This window comes from Nomascus leucogenys, chromosome X (genome assembly GCF_006542625.1).
Source record: "Nomascus leucogenys isolate Asia chromosome X, Asia_NLE_v1, whole genome shotgun sequence".
In the NCBI taxonomy this organism is placed as follows: Eukaryota; Metazoa; Chordata; class Mammalia; order Primates; family Hylobatidae; genus Nomascus; species Nomascus leucogenys.
In genome coordinates this window covers 33312218-33335594 of record NC_044406.1, presented here as the reverse complement: position 1 = coordinate 33335594, position 23377 = coordinate 33312218, and the positions used below count along the sequence as shown (strand labels likewise).

Below are 23377 nucleotides of genomic sequence, written 5' to 3'. Positions count from 1 at the left end.
ATAAGAAAAGGCTTACCTTAAGAAATGACATCTAACCTGTGAGTAAATGGGAAATGAAGGAAAATCATTTAGGCAGAAAGAGCACCATGTTTCAACATCCCTAAGACCAAATGTGGTAAGACCACGGGGATTTCCAGGAATTGAAGTAGTTAAGGATTGTTTTGAGAAGTAAGGCTAGATAAGTACCTCTTAATCAGACAGCGAAAGGCCTTGGCTAGAATTTTAGAATTTGGAATTTATTCTGACAGTGATGGAAGCTCATTGATAGGTTTTAAACAATTAGACACAAATATTTATTGAGTGCATACAATATATAAGTATTATAATAATTGCTGTGTGAGAATGCAAAGGAACTCTGTTATCAAGTAAGTTAAAGACAAAAGAGAAACATGGAAAATAACAAGTAGGTGCTAAAATGTAAGTAAGTGCAAAAGAAGCTAAAGAAAGACATCACTGGGGCCAGTATCAGTCAAAATTTTATAACTGTCTTTTGTTTCTAGCCTAGTGAACTTTTTGGGAAACATTATTTTCATAGATTTTTAGGCTTACAGTCTGACAATCAGTCATCCACAGAGTCTTTCATGATTAGATACTTCAGCACAAGGTGGGAATCTCAAAGGCTTCTTTTATAAAGCCAGGGGCTTGGCCTTGGGGCTCTTTGGAAAAAATTGTCATAATAATCTCTCATCATTTATGACTACTATGTGTATTTTTTATGCAGACCTTGGTATTTCATCCTTGTACTAGGTAGAAAATCTTAAATTTTTCCAATTGCCTTTGTGTTTATTGGTAACAATCAGTACGATCTACTATACTATGGTGTACTAAACTCACATCCCTGGGAGTCCATATTTTGAAGATCTTTTTTCCTGTTCAAGTTCCATGGGATAAAACACAAATGTATGTCCTTCAATAAAATAATTTTACTTTAAGATATTTACATTGAAGTAAAACTTTTGCACAGGTGCAAAAAGAAATATATTCTAAAATGTTTATTGAATGAATACTGTTTGTAGTAGCAAAAAATGACATACAACTAAAGTAAAATGGATTAAGTATATGATTTTCATAAAATGGAATATTTATACCTCAGTCAGAATTGAATAAAGTAGTTTGATCTGTTAGAATGAAAGGGAGAAAAGAACGGAACAGAAGCAGCTCAATGGCAACACAGATTTATTGGGAGAAAGACCTGCGGAGAGGGGGTACCAGCTAGTACCAGAGCCCCCTTCCCGCTTACAGGCTGGACCAGTTACAGGCCCGGGCAGGAGAGGTCTGGGATTGTTGTGAAAATGGGGTGGGGGCGGTGTGTTTGGCTGCTGATAATGAAGGAATTTAGTGCAGCCAGGGGTTAGGCCTGGGACCTGCCTGACAGGATGTTTCTCACAGCTCAGGCCCTGGTGGAATTTTCCGCTCTGACCAGTTTGTAAAATGGTGAGGGTCTGCAAAATAGTGCAGCTTGGGCTAACATTCTTATTTCTTACTTTAGTATAAAAAGGAAAAAGGGCGTCGTTGATCATCTGGCTGCTTCCTGCTGGATAGGGGCGTTGTGATTAGGGCCTGGGTTCTGGAGCTTCCGAATGGCTTCCTCGTAGGCTCTGGTATTAGACGTGGCAAAGGTGAAGGATATTATCAATGTGTTTTTGCATGCTTGCCTGGATAAAACAATTCAGCCTTTGGGAAATGAAGCGGGATACAAGGTTAAATATGTATGGCCCAATCATTAGTAACAGGAAGAGGAAGATCAGGGGTCCTAGGAAGGGGGCAACCCAGGGTATCCGTCTCAGAAGGGATGATCCTTGCCACCATGAGTCAGCGACTTGACGTCAAAGCTCTGCAGCCATGTCATGAAGCCTACAAACTGCGATATGAACAATGCCAGATTCATTAACACAGAAACGGCATTCTTCCTGGAGGTATATGCAGGTACCCCCTTTCTCAGGGGTTAGTAGGTCCAGCACTCTCCAGTTTTGAAGGATGACTTCTATGAGGAAGTCTAATTGTCATTGGAGACTGGTAATGGAAGTGTGCATATCTTCTACGGTGTTAGAAAGGGTTGTGAATAGCGTTTGGTATGAGGTGATTGAGGTGGTTATGCCTGCTATTCCAGTGCCTAGTGCAGCAGTGATGCCTAATCCTGTTAGCAGGGTGATGAGATGTAGAGCCCATTTATTTCTTACGGGTGAAGAGGAGATAGAGACTTCTACAGAAATTAGAATAGTTTGGTTAGGGGGTAGGATGTTGATGGTTGGAGCCTGAAAGACCAGGTGCAAGTTCCTGACCAGTTAGCTGGTAGGCAAAGATATCAGTTTGTACCACACAAAAAGAAGAGACTGGGGGTGGACAGGCAGAAGTTGTAGGTAAAGGTAAGTAGCCATGAAAGGGTGCTTTCGTTTTCCCAAATTGAGTAACTGCCAGCCAGAGCGGCACCTGTAAGGGCCTGATAGGGAGTCTTGGCTGGGGAGTTGATGAAGGCTGTTTGGTTTTGGAGAGAGAAAGACATTGTCTTTATCAACTGTTAGCCGTTGCTGCCCTGGTGTGGTGGCTGTCAGGTACCAGTCGCAGGTGAGGGAATTGTTACATTTTTTCCAGGGGGCACCTTTAAACTGGAGACATAGAGAGCAGAGTTGGCAGCGGGGAAGCCAGGAATTGGATGGAATGAAAGAAAAGAGGATCCGGTGGCAAGGTGTAGGGATGTGTGGATGGTAGACGAGCCAGAAAAGCGTAACACCTTCTGCCAGGCAGAGGTGGATCTGATTTTGCAATTAGGGTGTAGAATTGATGGTCTACAGGGAGTGCAGGGGTAAAAATAAGACCACATAGGGACTGGGGAACCTGTCCCACCATTGTGGCGTGGGCTGGATTAGGGTAGGTTCAGCTGAGACATAAGGGGGGTGGGGATATTAAGGAAGTTTGCACAGAAATGGTACCCCCATATTGGTGGTTTAGATGATGTTGTGTTGGTTTGTATGGATGTTAGTCCAGAAGCGATTAGGTGAAGGAGGGCAACAGCCCTACCTGAAACCATGCTGAGAGAGCTGAGTTTGGAGGAAAGGTGTTTAGTTGAGTTTCCAGGTTATGAACCAGTTTCAGAAATGAATCAGCCAAGAATGGTATAGCCAAGTAAAAAATGTGTAAGCTCATGTTGGACTGTGTCCACGTAAGTAGGTCGGCCGGAAGAGCTGTGAATCATTGGGTGTGTGTAGAAAGACAAATCCAACAGTTAGAGGAGAGGGGAGACTGTGACTGACTTAATACGTGGTGTGTGAGGCTGACGAAGGGGGCCCAGCTGTCAGTGATTGGGGGTGGGGACTCAGAATATCCCATAAGCAGAGAAGGCAGAAGGAGAAAAAGGAGATTTGTGTAGGTGTGAAATCCTGGAAGGTGCCTTGCAGCCATAGCTCCTCAATTAGCATGAGGAATTGAGATGGATTATCTAAGGGCGTGGGGAAGGGGTACCAGGAGAGATCTGAGACAAGGTATGAAGTAAAAGATTTAAGATTGGAAGTGGAGAGTGTCATGGGCCAGTGCCTTTCGGATGGGTGACTTCTGGAATTCTTGTTAGGCACAGCAAGGTTGGTCCTGTGGGAAAGGAAGAATATTTCCAGGGTGAGGAGACTTCGGGGTGTGGGTCGGGTGCCTTTTTAAATTTGGAATGGTGTATACAATAGGCAAAGGATGTTAACTTTGCAGCAGCAGGGATGGTGAATATAACCTGATAGGGACCCTTCCATTTTGTTGGAGAGGGGAGGAGGGGTCTGCTGTCTGCTACCCAGACCCAGTCTCCCGGCTGTAAGGGTAAGAAAGTGAATTGGGAAGAATCCTCAGGTTTGGGGAGGTGAGTGTCAGTGTACTGTCGGACTAGGTGTTGAGTGAGGTGCAGTGCTGGCCAGGTGTCCTGTAAGGGAGGGGATGGAGCAAAGTTCTGTAGGACGAAAGAATGTCCATACATAAGTTCAAAAGGACTTAGATTTAGAGGTTTTCGGGGGAGGGCCCTGAGGCACATAAGGGTTAAGGGAAGAAGTGATATTCAGTTTTCATTTTGATCTCTAGGGAAAGTTTGGTTAACTGTTGTTTTAAGAGGGCATTCGCCTGTTCAAATTTACCCAAGGATTGGGGATGATAGAGAATGTGAAAAACCCACATGATGTTTAAAAGCCTTAGAAACCTGTTGAGTGACTTGGGAGAAAAGTGCTGGTCAATTGTCCAGTTGTATAGATGAGGGGAGGCTGAATCAAGGGATGATGTGTGTGAGGAAGGTAGAGGCAATGGTGTGTGCCTTTTCAGTGGTAGTAAGAAAGGCTTCTATCCACCTGAAAAGGTATCTACTATTGTGAGGAGATATCAGACTTTCTTTATGGGGGAGCGTATGAGTGAAGTCAATTTGCCAATCCTGTCCCGGCAACTGGCCTTTGGGCCTGAAGGGAGGGAAAAGGAAGCAGTCTAAGGGCCCCTGAGGGGAAGTCTGACTGCAGGCAGAGCAACCTTTAGTGAGGCGGTCCAAGCTGATGGCCATGGTAAGGGAATATATACAGGTTTTTAGAAATTGGAGCAATGGGAGATAAGCCATATGGAATTGGTTATGGATGTGGGTGAGAAGAGAAAGTTTTTGGGTCTTGGGTAGGATGAGTTTGTAGTCTAAGTAAATTCAGCTTTCCTTATGAACAGCCCTGGAGCCAGCAAGGCACTTTTTTCTTCTTGGGTGTATGCTAGGGAAAATGGGCAATAACAATAGTGTTCTAAGGGCTGCCTGTCAGGCTGCCGAATCTGCTAAGAAGTTTCCCTTGGTTATGGCATCTGTAGCCTTTTGGTGTCCCTTGCAATGGATAATGATGGCCTCTAGTGGTAGTTTAGCTGCCTCCAGTGGCTTGTGAATGAGTTTGCCATTTATTATGGTGGTTCTTTTTGTAGTTAGAAAAACCCCTTTCCTGCCAGATTACAGTGTGAGACTGTAGGACGTGGTATGCATATTTGGAATTGGTGTAAATGTTGACCCTCTTTCCCTTTGCTAGAGTGAGGGTCCTGGTTAGGGCAAATAGTTCTGCTTGTTGTGTGGTGACATGCAGTGAGAGAGCATTGGATTCTAGGAGTTTGTTTTCGGCGATGATGGCATAGCCAGATGCCAGATATGGTTCCTTAAAAGAGCTTCCGTCAATGAACCATGTGGGTTCCTTCCACAAAGGGGCTTCTGAAATGTGTTGGAAAGGGGAAGAGGGGGAGGCTAAGAGGTCTAGGCAAGAGTGGGGGATTCAGAATTGGAAGTACTTATAGGGAGGAGGGTGGTTGGGTTTAGAATTTTACATCTCTGGAAGGTGTTAGAGGGTTGCTGTAAGCTGGATGGCGGGAGGAAAAGAAGAGATCAATGGCTCATGGGGTCCCATAAGTTATGGGAAGATGCAATAGTAATGTGCTGGTAGAGGGTGAGTTTTTGTGCCTCTGAGGCCAGCTATGTAGCTGCACCCAGAACTTTCAAGCATGGAGGCCAGCCTTGGATGACAGAGTCCAGTTGTTTTCAGAAGTATGCAATAGCTTGTGGAGTGTTGCCACAGGTTTGGCAGAGAAGTCCAAGGGCAAGGCCTTGATTACAATGAACATACAGGGTAAATGGTTTAGTGGGATTGGGTAGTCCTAGTGCTGGGACATTAAAAGGGCATCTTTCAGTTTTTAGAAGTGGGAGTTAATGGGCAAGCTGGGTCCAAAAGTTTCTAGGATGGACCCACGTGATGCTGTGCAGAGTGGTTTGGTCAACAGGCCAAAGTTAATGATCCACAGCTGGAAGTACCCCACAAGGCCCAAAAAGGAAGGGTCCTTCTTGGTGTGGGGAAGGGAAATATCCTGTATTAGCTCCTTCCATCGGGCTGGCATAGCTCAAGAATTAGGGGTTAGGGTGAGTCCAAGGTTAGTGACTTGGGTTTGGGCTACTTGAGCCTTCGTAGGTAAAACCTGATATCCCTGGCCATGGAGGAAATTTAGAAGTTAGGTGATGTGTTGATGGATAGATCAAAGGAGGGACTACACATAAGGAGGTTATCGATGTATTGAAGGAGGCTGCTAGGAACAAGGGGAAGCTCAATTAGTTCCTTGGTGAGAGCCTGCTCAAATAAGAGGGGGCTATCCTGGAACCCCTGTGGGAGTACAGTCTGTTAGTTAGGTAGATGTGTGAGTATCTGGGTCTGACCAGGTGAAAGCAAAAAGACTTTGGGAAGCCAGATCCAAGGGAATAGTAAAAAAAAAAAAAAAAAGTCCCTTAGATCCAATACAGAGAAGTGTGTGGTAGATGGGGGAATATGGGAGAGTAGAGTATAGGGGTTGGGGACCACTGGATAGGTTGGTACCTCCACTTGGTAAATGACATGGAGATCCTGGACCAAGTGGTAGAATCTGTCTTTTTTTGACAGCCAGGACAAGGGTGTTGTGGGGATAGTTAACAAGTTTGAGAATCTGAGCTTGTAAAAGCTTACAGATAATAGGTTTGAGGCCTCTGAGGCTGGCTAGGCTAAGGGAATATTGAGGCTGATGAAGGAAAATGGAGGAGTCTTGGAAGGTTATTTTGACTGGGATGTGATGTGTGGCTATTGTGGGTTTAGAAACGTTCCACACTTCAGGACTGACAGAAGGTAACAGGGTGGATAGCGAAGATGAGGGGGAGGAGAGGGAAGCATCTGGGTAGCAGAGTAAAATAAAAGGGGTAGAATTGGAGGAGGCTAGTTGTATGGGGGCCTGGAATTTACTCAGTATATTCCACTCCAAGATACGGGCAGGACACTAAGGGATAATTAGGAAGGAGTGGATGAAGGGGGTATTGAATAGGTTGCATAATAGGGGACCAGTATGTGCCTAGAGGGTATTCCATTAACTCTCACAATAGAGACAGAAGAACTGAGGAGGGGTCAAGAATATTCTGATAAAACTGAGTAACTAGTCCCCAGATCTAAAAGGAAGAGCGTGGGCTTACCAGAGACTGACAGTGTTACCCTGGGTTCCGAGGTGGTGATGGCGGTGGGGGCAGTGGACCCCGGGCCCCGTCAGTCTTCAGCAGCCAGGTCTAGAATGCTTGCCAGACTGGAACCAGTGTTGCAGGACCTGTTTGAGTTAGAGGTGGTCAAGTGGGGTGAAGAGTCTTGTTGAGCGCAATCTGACTTCCAGTGTCCCTTGATACCACAGATGGGGCAAGGTTTTGAGGGCGGCACAAGATTGGGGCAGACTCTTGCCCAGGGACCCTATTGGCTACACTTAAAACAGACTCCTGATGGGGACTGTCATGAGGTTGAGGATTTTTGTATGCATTGGGAAATCCTGTTGTATGGCAGCTGACAGCATCTGGTATTTAGCCTGGTCTCTTTTAAGCTTTTGGGTTTTTATTTCTTCCTCTCTGTTGTTAAAGACCTTGAAGGCTACTTTGATTAAGTCTCTTTGGGAGGTTTGAGGGCCATCCTCCAGTTTTTGGAGTTTCTTTTGGATGTCGGGGGCTGACTGGGAAATGACGTGTAAGTGGAGGTAGATTCTGTCCTCGGCAGTGTCAGGGCTTAAGCTGGTATATTTAATCACGGCCTCTGAAAGGCAGGAGAAAAAAAGACCAGGGTTTTTGTCAGGGGCCTTGAGTGATTTAATTATCTTTTCATACTTGACAGCCTTAAGGGCGGTTTTATTCATGCCAGTTAGGAGGCATGTTATCATACGGCCTAGTTTCTGTCTGTCTGCAGAAGCCGCCTGATAATCCCAACTAGGGTCAGTTCTGGGAATAGCTGTGGTTGTGATTGGGTTATGGGCAGCATCTAGTCAGTGGAAGGTGTCTGCTTGGGCCTGATCCAGATATGTTCCCTGTACCCCAGGATGAGGGAGGAGGAGAGGATGACAGAAATGTCATACCAGGTAAGGTCGTAAGATTGAGTGATATACAGAAATTCCTTGCAGAAGGATGTGGGGTCTGTGGAAAAGGAGCCAAGTCTCTTTTCAATCTGAGAGCCATCAGCTACAGAGAAAGGAACATGAACTCAGACTATGCCTTCAGTCTCCATAACCTCCCACAAGGGCCTGTGCCTGGTTTTCAGCAGCAGAAGGGGGCTGAGTATGAGATCAGTTATGGTGGGGAGAGGGCAGAGGAGAGGGGGGTTGGAATAAGTGGGTGGGGGAGCTGAAGGGGAAGGAGGAGGAGGCGGTGGTGGGAGTGGGGCTGGGGGGCGGGTGGGGATTCGTCGTCTGGATAAAAATCAGAGGAGGAGGAGGGCTTGTCTGGAAGGGGAGGCAATTTGGCAGATTTCTTGTTTAAGAGGAGCAGCTGGTAAGGTGAACAGGACTGACAGAGGGAATTGGCAAAAGCCTGGATCTAGAGCATCTCGGACCACTTGCCATTGTGCTGGAGGACATTTTTTAAATCATGTTGAATTTGGAAGTCAAAAGTCCCATTTGGGCCAGCAGCCATCATTGTCCAGCTTATACTGGGGCCAGGCCACATTACAAAGGAAAATAAGGCATTTAGTTTTAATGGAGTCGGCCAAGCCCAGTGCTTGGAGGTTCCAGATGAGACATCTTGAGAGGGGTGTCTTGAGGGGATTTTGAGGAGCCCTGCCCCATATGAGTGGCTGGGAGGGTGAAAAATGTGGAGTAGGGGAGTGAGTATCCCAGTTCTAACCATGAGAAGGGTTGGAGAAGAGCCGGGGCACCCCCGTAGCTCTTCACGGTCCCCCAGAAACCAAAGTGGTCAGAGCGTGTGTATTTTGAGGGCATCCCCTGAGAAGGCAGGCCAGGGTCACCCAGTGGTGACCGGGGAATCCTCTTACCTGGCTGGGGTTTTCTGGCTAACAGGCAGAAATATGAGACGAATCCAGAGGGTGGAAAGGGAACCTCACCCACAATTGGAGGCTGGTGTTGGATGCAATGGGAGTGGTCCTTGCCAGAGCCACAGAGAGGAAAGAGGGGGAAGGAGAAAGCGGTGGGAGGATTGGGCCAAGAGAAAGGATTCCTCCATAGAAAGACGAAAGTGGACAGGGCTGGGAACCGGGGGCCAATCAGGATTTGGGAATTAGCCCAGGGCGAGCTGCCGCTGCCTCTTTCTTCCCAGGTTGCAAGGAAGTATCTCTCCCTTGTGGGATCCAGACGCCATCCCAGGTTTTGCCACCAAATGTTAGAATGAAAGGGAGAAAGGAATGGAGCAGAGGCGGCTCAAGGGCAACACAGGTTTATTGGGAGAAAGGCCTGCAGATAGGGGATGCCAGCTAGCGTCAGAGCCCCAGTCCTTCTTACAGGCTGGGGCAGTTCTAGGCCTGGGCAGGAGAGGTCGGGGATTGTTGAGAAAATCGGGGATTGTTGAGAAAATCCTTTAGGAAGGAATTTACTGCGGTCAGGGGTTAGGCCTGGAACCTGTCTGACAGGATGAATTTATTGCCCTCAGGGTTTAGGCCTGGGACCTTTCCAACAGGATGTTTCTCACAGCTCAGGCCCTGGTGGAATTTTCCATTCTGACCAGAGTTTGTAAAATGGTGGTAGTCTGCAAAATGGCGTGGCTTAGGCTAACACGATCAACATGCATCAATTTCACAGACAAAATATTGGGTGGAACACCCCAGGATAATACACAAAATGAAACTGTTTTGGTAAATACTGAAAACATGCAAAACAACATAAATGTTATTCTTATATACTAAAATATGTACTAGGATCTTAATAATATACATGGAAAAATAAACACAAGAAGGAGAGGGAAATAAGATTACATTATAGCACAAAAAATATTTTAATTTCATTTGTAATGAATTATTTGTTTAAAGAGAAGCTAAAGCAAGTATAAAAATGTTATAATTTAATAGTTGGATGGTATGCATTTAGGAATTTATGTTAATCACTTTACTATTGTGCCTGTTAGAAATATTTCATTATTAATGTTAAATACTATTTTGCAAAGATAAAACGGTATATTAATAAATTTATAGCAATATAAATACATAATATGATGAAAAATCAATTATAGTAAAATGTTAATATTAGAAGGCTATGAATATTTGGATGTTCAAAACCTAATTCTTTCAATATTTCTGAACTTTTAAATATTTTATAATAAAATGTTTGAGTAAAATAATTACAGATCAATTTCTGAAATGAAATGAGCAAATGATACAACAAAGTGACTATTTATTTCTAACAACCCAGCAGTTGTTTGTGTTATCTATAAATCAATGATAGGGTGAAATAAAACCTCTCGGATTGGAACAATAAATATGTGTGGTAAAATTTTGATACTAGCATGCAATTCACTTAAATGAAAAAGAAACAAGGAAAATATTTATCCCAATATTGCCAACACAAAGAAATAAAAATGAAAAATAATTAAAAATTGGACAAGCACTAAAAGCAGTATTTAAAAAAGTCTATTTTAAATACAATATAGAAGATGAGTCTAAGAAATATACATATACTTTATTTTCCTCAAGATTACTGACTAGAGATTTTTCCAACATGCCTAATCCATTTAGACGAGCAAAAATAGCGGTTCTTCTCTGAAAAATATATAACAAGGAACACAGCAGTTAAGTAGAAAACTGAAAAAAAGTTCTGAATCTGGGAAACAGAAGGAAGGCATGAAGTTCTCTTGGCTGGGACCAGCTCAATACTGGGTACAAATCCCCAACATGGGAAAACATGAGTGAATGCTTCTCTGCAGTTCACTTTTCCACTGCGGAATGGTGAAATCCAGGCCACAGGAGAGCACCTGAACTCTCTGAATCCCTAGATCTAACTTGGGTAATGGCCAGGCGACTGTAAGAAGGAACTGCTCTGGGAAGCGTTCCATGTACTTCCCCAGACTTGGGTACCTACAGAAAAATGACATTCTAGATTTTAACTCTTGGCAAACTCTGTGGGGTTAAGGGAGCTTGTGGCAGTGGTAGTCTTTGGCATTAGAGAGACTTGCACTGGGGCATGGACAACTAGGGCTCAAACAGGAGGAGCTCCCACAGCCAGAACAGAGACATAAGTGTAGTGTGGACTCCAGCTACTGGTACCAGAACTGAGCTTCTCTCCTGGGACCAGAGCAGGAAGAGAATTTCCTGGGAGGCATGGTATTGACCAAGTCAGTGACTTCTAATACTAGGGACTTTGTTGGAAACTAGAAGCAAATTGTAGTGACTAGCCAAATATTCAAACTGCCTACCACAATTGGTACAGGAGAGTGAATGATGTCAGGTCTGGGGTGTGAGGGGGAAGCACATTTCACTTCCACTGGTTAAGAATGTGGCACTGGCACCACCCCTCCCTCTTTGTGCTGAGACCTTGATGAAGAAGCAGTTGCCCCTCACCCATGCATTTTTACAGAGGCCCGAGTACCATGATGCCACCCCCAATAGGGCTGGTGCTTTAATCCACCATTGAGGATCCTGAGTGTAGGCTTCCCAAGCCTGGTTCCAGTTAGTTTCACCTCCAACCCAAGGCAGAACATGAGACTCATGCCCCTGAACATTCCATGGTATAATGCACCACCTGGGCCACTTGAGCAATTTTCTCAGATAAAGAGGTTGGGCATAAATACTTCTGCTATCACTTTAGCTGGCTCTAACCTGCAGGCACCAACTACTGGCATGGAGGTGAATCTGCACAGCCCATTACAATAACAGTTGACATAAGAGCACAACACTCAGGAATGATAAAATGTTTTTATGACCACTGCTACCTGCATGAGGCATGCCACCCCAGCTGTTCAGTTCAGGAAATCATGAGAGCACTCACCCATTTAGTATACTTGGCATTTGAGAAAGATTACTGGCATTTGTGAAAGATCATATTAAGGGTATTTAGAAGCAAGGAAATCATACAATCTTTGCCACTGCACACAGCCAAACAGCTTTACACAACATACACCAGAGTCACATCAAGAATAGCCTCCCCCATGAAAGTACATTCAGAAATAAAAAAGGACTAATACTCCAGATATGCCGTGATCAATGTAAAGATACAAGAATCATGAAAAAGCAAGGTATATGACACTTTCAAAGGATCGCAGTAATTCTCTAGCAATAGATTCTAACAAAAAATCCTCAAAATACCAAATAAGTCAAAATATTGATTTTTAAAAAGCTCAATGAAATGCAAGAAAAAATCTGAAACCAATACAAAGAAATACAAAATCAATTCAGAATACAAACAATCAACTTATCAAGAATATAAATATCTTTAAAAAATCATGTCAAATTTTCAACAATATACCAGAACAAGCAAAATAAAGAATCTCAGAACTTGAAGACAGGTGTGTTCAAATAGCCCATGAAGACAAAAACTTTTAAAAAGAATAAAAAAGAATGAGAAAGGCCTTCAAGACTCATGGGACTAAAAGCTACCAAACTTTCAAATTATTTGTATTCCCAAAAAGGAATAAAAATTTTAAAAATGATATAAAACCTATTTAAAGAAATAATTGATGAAAGCTTCCAGATTATGCAAAGAAATGTAGACATACACATACAGGGGGACCAACAATCTCTTGGAAAATACATTATAAAAAGGAATTCACTATAGCATACTTTCATCAGACTGTCAAAAAATGTGAAAAAAAGAATTGTAAAATTATCGAAAGTGTCTACTGACCCACAAGGAAACCCTATCAGACTAAGTGAAGACATACTAGCAGAAAACTTAAAAGTCAGAACAGAATGGGATAGTATTATCAAACGGTTAAGAAAAAGCTGCAATCAACAATTTTATATCCAGCTAGATTAAGCTTCAAAGAAGGAGAAATAATTTCCAGAGGAGCAAATGCTGAGGAAATTCATCACCACTGCACTAACTTATGAGAAATTCCCAAAGGAATCCTAAACATGGAAATTAAAAGTCAATATTCACCCTCATGGAAATACCCAGAAAAACTAACCTCACAGGTATTATAAAACCATCACACAAAGGATGAAGAGAAATAAATCAAATGGTGATTCAATAGAATATCACCAAAGAGTAACAATTTATGAAACAGCTGGATAATACTTTCATTTATTTATTTATTTATTTATTTATTTATTTATTTATTTATTTTGAGGCGGAGTCTTACTCTGTTGCCCAGGCTGGAGTGCAGTGGTGTGATCTTGGCTCACTGCAAGCTCCGCCTCCTGGGTTCACACCATTCTCCTGCCTCAGCCTCCCGAGTAGCTGGGACTACAGGAGCCCACCACCACGCCCGGCTAACTTTTTGTATTTTTAGTAGAGACGGGGTTTCACCATGTTAGCCAGGATGGTCTCAATCTCCTGACCTCGTGATCTGCCTGCCTCGGCCTCCCAAAGTGCTGGGATTACACGCGCCTGGCCTGGAGAATACTTTTATACATTTTTATTTTTTTAACAATATGACAGTAACTAAATGTTACTAAACACATTATTAACCCTGAGTATAAATGGATTCAATGCTCCACTTAAAAGACACAGATTGACAAAATGGATTTAGAAAATTATGATCCAACCATATGAAGCTTACAAGAAACTCAGTTTACCTGTAAAGATACATTTAAACTGAAAGTAAAGTGTGGAAAAAAATTATGTGCAAATAGAAACAGAAAGCAGGAGTCACGATATTTATATCAGATGAAACAGTCTTTAAAACAAAAACAGTAAAAAAGGGCAAGATAATCATATTATAAAAAATATGGCCAAGTAATCAATTCAGTAAGAGGATATAACAATTCTAAATTTATATGCACCCAACACCAAAGCTCCCAACATTCATAAACACATATTAGTTGACCTAAAGAAGAGATATACAGCAATTCATTAATAATGGGGGACCTCAACGCCCCACTTACAGAACTAGACAGATCAATGAGGCAAAAAATACAACACGGAAACTTTGGATTTATGTTGAACTTTAGACCAAATAGACCTAACAGGCATTTATAGAACATTCTACCCAACAACTGCAGAATAAACATTCATTCTTCTCATTGCACACGGAACATTTTCCAAGACAGGCCATATGTTAGGCCACAAAACAAGTCAACACATTTTTAAAAACTGTAATCATATCAAGTTTCTTCTCAGACCACAATGGAGAAAACAGAAATACCAAGAGGAAACACTGAAAATATACAAATGCATAGGAATTAAACAACACACTCCTGAATATTTAGGTCAATAAAGTTAAGACAGAAATTTAAGAAAATCTTTGAAATGAATACAAATGGAAATATATACCAGAACTTCTGGGATATAGCAAAGTGAAGAAAGTTTATAGCAGTAAATGCCTACGTCAACAAAGTAGAACAATCAAAAAATAACAACCTAATGTTACACCTCAAGAAACAACCAAACCAAGAACAAATCAAACCCAAAATTAGCAGAAGAAAATAAATAAACAAATAAATCATGGCAGAACTAAATAAACTACATCAAAAACCAAACCAATACAAAGGAATCAATAAAACAAAAAACTCATTCTTCAAAACAAAAAGGATTTCTGTTTTGTGCTGATAAACAAAACAAAACAAAACAAAAAGAATTGATAAACAGAACTGATAAACCACTAGCTTGACTAACCACTGCAATTCATACCACACACATAAAAATGATCATCAGATACTATTTTGAACAACTAAATGCTCACAAACTTAACAACCTAAAGACAATAGATACATTTTGGGACACAATTAACCTCCCAAAAACTGTAAAAAGAAAAAGAAATGGAAATTCAGAACAGACCAACAATGAAGAAGGAAATTGCAACAGTAATAAAAGAAAACCCCAAAAACAAAAAAATCCATACCCATACAGATTCACAGCTGAATTCTACCAAACCTACAAAGAAGAATTATACCAATACTCCTGAAATTGTTCCAAAAATGTGAGGAGAGAATTTCCCTTACTTCATTCTAAGAAGCCAGTATCATCCTGATATAAAAACCAAACAAAGACACAGAAAATAGAAACCAGAAAAAGTACAGACCAATAACACTGATGAACATTGAAGCAAAAATCCTCAACAAAATACTAGTGAATCAAATCCAACAGCACATCACAAAGATATTACACAGTGATCAAGTGGGTTTTATACCATAGATGAAAGGATGGTTCAATATACACACATCAATACATGTGATACGTTATATAAAAATAGTTGAGAATAAAAATCATATGATCATCTCAATATACACAGAGAAAACCTTTCATAAAATTCAGCATCCCTTCATGATAAAATCCTCAATGAACTAAGAATAAAAAGAACATAACTCAAAATGACAAAGACCATATACAAGAAATGCAAAACCAACATCATAGTCAATAGAGAAAAGTTGAAATCTTTTCCTCTAAGAACGTAAATAAGACAAGAACGCAACTTTCACCACTCATATTAAACATAGAACTAAAAGTCCTAGCCAGAGCATTCAGGAAAGAGAAAGAAATAAAAGCCATCTAAGTTGGACAAGAGGAAGTGATATTATTGCCATTTGCAGATGTTATGCTTATGTATCTATAAAATCCTAAAGATTCAACCAAAACTCTCCTAGATTGGATAAATGAGTTCAATACAGATCTAGGATACAGAAGAAAGGTATAAAAATCAGTAGCCTATCTATACAACAGTAATCTTAACTGAGAACAAACTCAAGAAGGAAATTCCATTCACAATATCTACAATAAATACTCAGGAATATATTTAACCAAGAAAGTGAAAGAAAAACTGCAAAACGCTGACAAAAATAAATCATAGATAATACAAATGGAAAAACATCTCATGCTCATGAATTGGAAAAATTAATATAGTTAAAATGATCATACTGATCAAAACAATCTAGAGATTAAATCCAATCATGTCAAAATATAAATGTTACTCTTTCACAGAATTAGTAAAACAATAGTGAAATTCACACAAAACCAGAAAAGTGTGTAGATGGCCAAAGCAATCCTAAGTGAAAAGAACAAAGGTGGAGGCATCACATTACCCGACTTCAAATTATACTACAAGGCTATAGTAACCAAACAGCATGAAACTGGTATGAAAATAGACATATATGTTAATGGATCAGAATAGAGGACCCAGAAATAAAGCCACATGTCTACAGCCAACTGATCTCTGACAAAATTGACAAGAACATACATTGAAGAATGACCCTCTTTTCAATCAATGATGCTGGAGCTCTTGCACTAACACTGAACAGAAAACAGTGGATACTTCCCTGCCCTGAGCAACCACTCCTGATTGTGGAGCACTGAGAAGGCGCCCAGACTTGTGCCTGCCAGAAGCCCACCCTTGAGCCAGCACCATCTCCAGCATGACCACGTGCCCCATGAGCCAACATCTGAGCCGAAAACATTGCCAGCATGACTACAGCCACCATCAGGGGCTGCCTGTACCTCCCTCCCACCCTGCATTGCCTTCACCACTGTGGTGAACATTTGCAGAAAGGCAGGCACCCTGGCACCAACTTACCACACTGCTGTAGCTGCTGCTACTGCTGCTGCTGGCATGTGTGAATGAGGAAGGATCTGGCCGTAAACATACTATAAAACGCTTTGGCTGACACTACCCATTGGAGTGTAGTGAACAGCAGTCTAGGAGCACCTTGGCCCTCATAGCGCAGTAAATTCCTAAATTCAAGGAGGCAGAGAACAAAGTTGAGACCCAATACAAGTTCCCCACAGTTGGAGAATGCAGTCCAAAAGTTGGGAGGTAAGCACTGGCCACCTAAAATCTTTCGGAAATGAAGCCAGTTGGCTGTAAGGACTAAGATCTGAATATTTTTAAATCTTGTCCAAATTCCTATGTAAGGGATCTGAGGAGTCATGCCCTACAAACTATAAATTATCATCTGATGGGTTTTATTTAACCCTATATATTGTGACTTACTTTCCAATCTGACTCTGGCATAACCTTATGTGACAAAGAAGAAAATAAAAACATTTTACCCCAAAATGCTTCTTTGTCATATTTTGAAATGGCCCTTCAAAGCCATCCTTTGTGGGGGAAATTTGCGCATGTAAACACTCTCTAATAATATAGCTAGATCTTTTTCTTCCAGGCTGTCCCAATCCTGAAGATATTAACTGACATTCTAGCACCTTTTAAAGATCTGAATAGGAAATATTTGTCATCTATTGTCTCTAATGGCAGCCACTATGAGACTTCAGAAATCTTGGTCTCCGTAATCTTTTATCTTAACCTGAACATTTCCTTTCTATTAATCCCAGGTCTTTAGACAAACTCAACCAAGAGTAAACAAGAAAATGTTTAAATTTACCTATAGACTGGAAGCCCCTTCTTCGAATTTTCCTGCCTTTCTCGACCAAACCGATGTATTTCTCAAATGTATTTAATTGATGTTTCATGCCTCCCTAAAATGTATAAAACCAAGCTGCACCCCAACCACCTTGGACACATGTTCTCAGGACCTCCTGAGGGCTGTATCACAGGCCATGGTCACTCATATTGGGCTCAGGACAAATCTCTTAAAATATTTTACGGAGTTTGATGCTTTTCATCAATGGCTGCATCCAACTTATACCACAATCAAGCCCTCAAAGTAATTAGATAGGATAAAATAAAATAAGCAACAGCAAAGATTGTAGGAAGATAAGCACAGAAAGAAGAGAAAGAATCAACCCAAGAATCCTGACAACTCAAAAAGCCCGGGTACCTTCTTTCCTCCAAATGACCACATCACCTCTCCTGCAAGAGTTCTGAACCAGGTTGAGATGGCTGAAAGGACAAAAATATAATTCAGAATATGAATAGGAATGAAGATCATTGAGCTACAGGAGTACACTGAAACCCAATCCAAGGAAGGTAAAAATCATGATTAAACAATTCAGAAGTTGACAGACAAAATAGCCAGTATAGGAAATAACATTACTGTCCTGATAGAGCTGAAAAACACACTGTGAGAACTTCACAATGCAATCATAAGTATCAATGGCAGAATAGACCAAGTAGAAAGAAAGAATCTCAGAGCTTGAAGCCTATCTTTTTGGAATAAGACAGGCAAACAAGAACAGACATAAAAATAATGCAAAGGAATGAACAAAACCTTTGGGAAGTATGGGATTATGTAAAGCAACCAAATCTACGATTCAATGGTGTACCTGAAAGAGATGGGGAGAGAGAATGGAATCACTTGGAAAACATATTTCAGGATATCATCCATGAGAACTTCCTCAACCTAGATAGAAAGGCAAACATTTAAATTCAGGAAATGCAGAGAAGCACAGTTAGATACTTTACAAGAAGATCATCCCCAAGACACATAATCATCGAATTCTCCAAGGTCAAAATAAAAAAAATGTTAATGGCAGCTACAGAGAAAGGTCAGGTCACCTACAAAAAGAAGTCCATTAGACTAACAGCAGACCTCTCAGCAGAAACCCTACAAACAAGAAGAGATTGAGGACTAATATTCAACATTCTTAAAAAAAAAAAATTCTAAAACCAGAATTTCATATCCATCCAAACTATGCTTCATAAGCAAAGGAGAAATAAAATCCTTTTCAGACAAGCAAATGCAGAGGGGATTTGTTATCAGCAGACTTGCGTTATAAGAGCTCCTGAAGGAAGCACTAAATGTGGAAAAGAAAAACAGTTACCAGTCACTGAAAAAACACACTGATTTAAAAACACACCAGTGACACTATAAAGCAACCACATAAATAAGTCTGCAAAATAACCAGCTAATGATGACAGAATCAAATCCACATCTCAATACTAACCTTGAATGTAAATATGCTAAATGCCCCAATTAAAAGTCACAGAGTGGCAAGGTAAATAAAGAAACAAGACCTAAAACTATGCTGTCTTCAAGAGACCCACGAAGTAAGACACAGGAAGACAAATACCTCATGTTCTCACTTATAAGTAGGAGATAAATGACATGTAAACATGGACTTAGAGTGTAGAATAATGCACAATGTAGACTCAAGGATGGGAATTTGGCAGATGAAACATTAATTAATGGATACAATGTACATTATTCTGGTGATGGATATACTAAAAGCCCTGACTTCACCACTATACAATATATCCATGTAACATTATTACCCTTGTACCCCATAAATTTATACAAATAAAATAAAATGGAGTCATACAGCCTACTGGTATGCATGTACAATGTGAAATATATTAGAGTATATTATTTTTCTATTTTTTATTATTGATATGTAACATAAATTTTACTATTTTAAAATGTGTACTTCAGCAGTTTTCAGTATATTCACAATGTTGTGCAACTATTACCACTATCTAATTAGAGAATGTTTTTCCATACTCCCATGTTCACTAACATATACTCTCCATCATCTTCATCTCTAAGTCGTTGGCAAACATTTATCTACTTTCTATCTCCATGAAATTGCCTACACTTGACATCCTTTTTCTTCCAGGGAGCATCTTTTCAACATTCATCCATTTTGGAGCACATATCAGTAATTAATTTATTTTTATGGCCCAATACATTATTGTTTTGCTATACCACATTTTGTTTAACCATTGATGGACTTTTTTTTGTGTGTACAAGATTTTGTTTGAACATATGGTTTCAATTCTTATGGTTATAGAGTTAGGATTAGAATTGATAGGTCACATTGGCATTCTACAGTGAATTATTTTATAAACTGTGAAAGTATTTTCCATAGTAGCTGCACTATTTTACATTCCCTCCTTCAATATATGAGGATTCAAATTTTGCAAATCACCAATACCATTTATTTCCTTATTAAAATAGTTATAGCCATCCAGGTGGATATAACGAATATCTTATTGGTTTGCATTTCCCTATATGATTAATGATGTTGAACATAATTTTGTGTGTTCATTTGTCACATATATGTCTTCTTTGGAGAAGTATCTATTCACATAACTTGGTTATGTTTTAATTGATCAAATTATTTTTGTTTTTCTCTTTTTATTGTTGTTTTAAGTGTTCATTGTATGTTATGTACACTAGACTCTAATCAGATACATTGATGGCTTGAAAATGTTTTCACTAATTCTGAAGATTGTCTTTTCATGGTAGTGTCCTTCAATGTACAAAATAAATTTTGAAGTCAAAGTTATCTGTTTTGTCATTTCTTGCTTGATCTTTGTGTCATACTTAAAAAAGGTGCCTAATCAAATGTCATTAAAATTTTCATTTTTTATCTAAACATTTTATACTTTTACCTCTCACATTCGCCTTTGATCTATTCTTAGTTAATTTCCATACATGTGAAATATGAGTGCAACTCCATTATTTTGTATGTGCGTATCCATTTGTTCCAGGACCATTTGTTGAAAAGGCTATTCCTTCCCCATTAAATCGTCCTGGCACTCCTTTTTAAGATCAATGGAATATTAATGCATGGGTTAATTTCTGGACTCTGAATTCTATTATATTACCTTATATAGGTCTACCCTTATGACAGTAGCACATTGTCTTAACTACTATAGCTTTGTAGTAATTTATGAAAACGGGAAGTGTGGTTCTCCAAATTTCCTCTGCTCCATCAAGATTGTTTTGGCAATACTGAGCCCCAATTTTCCAATTTTATGATTAGCTTGTATATTTCTGCAAAGAAAAGACTGTTGCAGTTTTGAAAGGGATTTCAGAGAAACTTAGAGGAAAAGACAAACTTTATTTCCTTTTATGCTCACCTAACACAGCACAGAACACTACACTTCTATTATTAATATGTGAGGATTATTTCCTCACACACCAAGCAATTCTTCATTGGACACCAATGGGTATTCCATTATTCAATTCAATTCTGACAGTATTTAGTTGGGTTGGATAGTGTCAGATCTTGTGAGATATCACAAGATGATATCTCACAAGATCTAGTGTGCTAAATCTTGTGAGATGGAGCCCTCACAGGTTGAGGTCTCTATCTCACAGGAATGTCCCCGCTTCAACACTAATTGGAAGTAGCAGGTTGTCACCTGTACTTCTGAGTGTCCAGCTATGTATCAGAATTCCCATAGCTCCCAACTTAGGTTTACTTGGGTAGGACAGCTTGTGGAAATAAGGAAACATGTACATTTACTAATTATTTTTTTAATGGAATGAATTTTTATTTTCTAGAATTTTTTTTATTATACTTTAAAAGTTCTAGGGTACATGTGCACAACGTGCAGGTTTCTTACATAGGTATACATGTGCCATGTTGGTGTGCTGCACCCATTCACTCGTCATTTACATTAGGTATATCTCCTAATGCTATCCCTCCCTTCTGCCCCCACCCCATGACAGGCCCCAGTGTGTGATGTTCCCCACCCTGGGTCCAAGTGTTCTCATTGTTCAATTCCCACCTGTGAGTGAGAATATGCAGTGTTTGCTTTTCTGTCCTTGCGATAGTTTGCTCAGAATGATGGCTTCCAGCTTCATCCACGTCCCTACAAAGGACAAGAACTCATCATTTTTTATGGCTGCATAGTATTCCATGGTGTATATTTGCCACATTTTCTTAATCAAGTCTATCATTGGGTTGGTTCCAAGTCTTTGCTATTGTTAATAGTGCCACAATAAACATACGTATGCATGTGTCTTTATGGCAGCATGATTTACAATCCTTTGGGTATATACCCAGTAATGGGATGGCTTGGTCAAATGGTATTTCTAGTTCTAGATCCCTGAGGAATTGCCACACTGTCTTCCACAATGGTTGAACTAGTTTACAGTCCCACCAACAGTGTAAAAGTGTTCCTATTTCTCCACATTCTCTCCAGCACCTGTTGTTTCCTGACTTTTTAATGATGGCCATTCTAACTGGTGGGAGATGGTATCACATTGTGGATTTGATTTGCATTTCTCTGATGAGATGAATGAGCATTTTTTCATGTGTCTGTTGGCTGCATAAATGTCTTCTTTTGATAAGTGCCTGTTCAAATCCTTTGCTCACTTTCTGATGGTTTTTGTAGGTTGCCTATTCACTCTGATGGTAGTTTCTTCTGCTGTGCAGAAGCTCTTGAGTTTAATTAGATACCATTTGTCAATTTTCGCTTTTGTTGCCATTGCTTTTGATGTTTTAGTCATGAAGTCCTTGCCCATGCCTATGTCCTGAATGATATTGCCTAGGTTTTCTTCTAGGGTTTTTATGGTTTTAGGTCTAACATTTAAGTCTTTAATCCATCTTGAATTAATTTTTGTATAAGATGTTAGGAAGGGATCCAGTTTCAGCTTTCTACATATGGCTAGCCAGTTTTCCCAGCACCATTTATTAAATAGGGAATCCTTTCCCCATTTCTTGTTTTTGTCAGCTTTGTCAAAGATCAGATGGTTGTAGATGTCTGGTATTATTTCTGAGGGCTCTGATCTGTTCCATTCGTCTGTATCTCTGTTTTGGTACCAGTACCATGCTGTTTTGGTTACTGTAGCCTTGTAGTATAGTTTGAAGTCAGGTAGCGTGATGCCTGCAGCTTTGTTCTTTTGGCTTAGGATTGACTTGGCAATGTGGGGTCTTTTTTTCTTCCATATGAACTTTAAAGTAGTTTTTTTCCCATTCTGTGAAGAAAGTCATTGGTAGCTTGATGGGAATGGCATTGAATCTATAAATTACCTTGGGCAGTATGGTCATTTTCACAATATTGATTCTTCCTATCCATGAGCATGGAATGTTCTTCCATTTGTTTGTATGCTCTTTTATTTCGTTGAGCAGTGGTTTGTAGTTCTCCTTCAAGAGGTCCTTCACATCCCTTGTAAGTTGGATTCCTAGGTATTTTGCTCTCTTTGAAGCAATTGTGAATGGGAGTTCAGTCATGATTTGGCTCTTTGTTTGTCTGTTATTGCCCTATAGGAATGCTTGTGATTTTTGCACATTGATTTTGTATCCTGAGACTTTGCTGAAGTTGCCTATGAGCTTAAGGAGATTGTGGGCTGAGACGATGGGGTTTTCTAGATATACAATCATGTCATCTGTAAACAGGGACAATTTGACTTTCTCTTATCCTAACTGAATACCCTTTATTTCTTTCTACTGCCTGATTGCCCTGGCCACAAATTCCAACACTATGTTGAATAGGAGTGGTGAGAGAGGGCATCCCTGTCTTATGCCAGTTTTCATAGGGAATGCTTCCAGGTTTCGCCCATTCAGTATGATATTGGCTGTGGGTTTGTCAGAAATAGCTCTTATTATTTTGAGATATGTCCTATCAATACCTAATCTATTGAGAGTTTTTAGCATGAAGGGTTGTTGAATTTTGTCAAAGGCCTTTTCTGCATCTATTGAGATAATCATGTGGTTTTTGTCTTTGGTTCTGTTTATATTCTGGATTACATTTATTGATTTGCATATGTTGAACCAGCCTTGCATCCCAGGGATGAAGCTCACTTGATCATAGTGGATAAGCTTTTTGATGTGCTGCTGGATTCACTTTGCCAGTACTTTATTGAGGATTTTTGCATCGATGTTCATCAGGGATATTGGTCTAAAATTCTTTTTTTGTTGTGTC

General features: G+C 40.2%; 1 long non-coding RNA gene across 2 annotated transcripts in view; it reads right to left on the bottom strand.

The window, feature by feature from the left end:
• Nucleotides 1–1159: 1159 nt before the first annotated feature.
• The window catches only part of LOC105738511, a 108689-nt gene continuing 86471 nt past the window's right edge, over nucleotides 1160–23377 (bottom strand). For both annotated transcript variants that reach the window (XR_001114324.2, XR_004028711.1), the window contains 2 exons: nucleotides 6956–7083; nucleotides 1160–3582 (listed from right to left, as the gene is read on the bottom strand). This is a non-coding gene — a long non-coding RNA (uncharacterized LOC105738511). The remainder of the gene's footprint in view (nucleotides 3583–6955; nucleotides 7084–23377) is intronic.